This window comes from Onychomys torridus, chromosome 16 (assembly GCF_903995425.1).
Source record: "Onychomys torridus chromosome 16, mOncTor1.1, whole genome shotgun sequence".
Lineage (NCBI taxonomy): Eukaryota > Metazoa > Chordata > Mammalia > Rodentia > Cricetidae > Onychomys > Onychomys torridus.
In genome coordinates, this window is record NC_050458.1 from 49,815,529 (window position 1) to 49,817,759 (window position 2,231).

Consider the following 2,231-nt stretch of genomic DNA (forward strand, 5'->3'; position numbering starts at 1 on the left):
AGGATTTGTCTGTGTAGTTTTGGTGCCTGTCCTGGATCTTGCTCTGTAGACCAGTCTGGCCTCAAACTCACAGAGATCCGCCAGGCTCTGCCTCCCGAGTGCATGGGCATGTGTATGTTCATGGCATGAGTATGGAGATCAGAGGACAAACTTCTGTGTGGGTAGTGACCTTCCACCATGTTTGCAATGGGGTCCTTCTTATGTCGTTTACAGCTTCCTGTGCCAGGCTAGCTGGCCGGTGAGTTTCTGGAAGTTCTCATGTCTTTGCCTGTTATCTTACTATAGGGTATGCAACCATGCCTGACTTTTACATGGGTTCTGCTGATTCAGACTCAGGTCCTCACGCTCGCCTGGCAAATGCTTTTCCCACATGGAGCCATCTTCCCAGTCCTCACTCTGGTTTTTGAATTTGTTGAAAACAGACTAACTATCCTTACGGCAAAGAGTTGGTGTGAGAGTGAAAATGGGCTGTTAGGAGAGTTTAGCACCTAGTGTGTGCTTAGCAACCACTACTCTCCTCTCACAGGCTTGCTTGCACAAGCACATGCCTTTCAAAAACACTGACATTTCCCGGTCCCGGGGTAGTTCCTGCTGCATGCCCCAAAGGCCACCTTTGGTATAACAAAGAAATCGGTCTGCTCTGTTGAACTCAGGCCACGAGACCCATTTTGTGCATACAACCTATTCATGTATTTGTCCAACACACCTGAACGACGCATACCAGCAACATATTGGCCGGTACCATACTGGCCCCTGGAAAGAGCCACATTATCACTCAGAATAAGCACAGTGGCCCCGGGTTAAAGCAGCTTTCTGGGATTGCTCTCTGTAAATCAGGGTGATCCTAGTACTCCCTGGCTGGGGGAGTAAGTGCTCAGCTGTCTCTCTTGGATAGGGGGAAGAAGGGGACCGTTGTACCAAATGTGTCCCTTCTGTGGGTCTTGTCCTTGTGAAGCTTCTTGGCTGGATGGGCTGAGACTTTCAGTCTGTGTCCTCCAAGGGGTTGTACTTGGGTGGAGAGTTGAGTTTACCTAGGCTCTACTGCCCTGGACCTTGGAGGACATTCAGTCTCTCTCCATGTCCAAAAGCTTCTAGTCCACAGTCACCTTGAACAAGTTCCTCCCTGGGACCCAGGAGCTCCTTCAGTGTCACAAGTATAGGTCTCGGGACCTGGCCTGGGGCAGGAGCTTGTCAACTAAATTGCATCACACTTAAACTGTACAGTCTAGGGGAGGTAAGCCTGGACAGTGGGAGTCAATGCATGGCTGGTATTGCCAATACAACCTCCCTGGGCCTCCGCCTCTTTTGCTGTTAATTGCAGTGAATGTGGTGCCATCCACGTGGTTGTTCTGAGGACTAAAGGAACATTCAGACTCAGGTAGGTACCCAGTACTGCATGGGAAACCACATGGGCTCTGGCTCCACAAATTTCATGCCGAAAGTCGTTGAGACCAGCGTCTGTCACAAATGCAGTTTCCTTATGGGCTAGAGGGATGCTAACAGCAAAACTAGGTAGAAAAAAGGAGTCAGAGAGAGAGGAAGTCCTAAAAACTTGCCTGGGTAGGGCGGACCCGGGAAGGTAGGGGAGGAGGAAGTGGGTTTTGATCTGACCCAGCCTTATTTAGAGAAAGGGGAGGTGTAACCGGGACTTTATTATCCTCAGGCTGAGTGCTCCCGCGCAGAGCCCACCCACCCACGTGTGCCTCCCACGGTCCAGGGCGGGTACTGAGTTCACCGGGATTGACAGGCGCGGAACCTGGGCACAGATAGACAGACGTGCCCAAGAGGAACCCCGGGGCACACCGGGAGGGACAGGTGCCAGGTCTGGCAAAAGATGGGAGAGATGGTCACTGCGGGAAAGCAAGCTGGGCCGGGTAGGGGCACAGGCGGTGTAGCCTGTGGCTTGAGCTTGAAGGAGCGCGCCCGAGTGCCGAGCTAGACGCGGCTGCCGAGGGATGGTTCCGACCGAGCTCGACGACCTTCGCGTCTTCGCAGGGCCGTCCAGGCGCGCAGATAGGGAAACTGAGGACGCAAAGCTGCCGCGCGCTCGCCACCCTCTAAGACCTCGCTCCCACCCACCTCACTCCAACCCCCCTTGGGCGACTGCGCAGTCCGCCGGGTCGCAGCCCCTCTGAGGGCGGGGCGCGCCACGGCCCCGCCCCCTCCGGGCGGGGCTTCCCGTTGCCGCGGGGCGGTTGATTTCAGGGCGGAACGTTCGCGCGGGGAGTGCG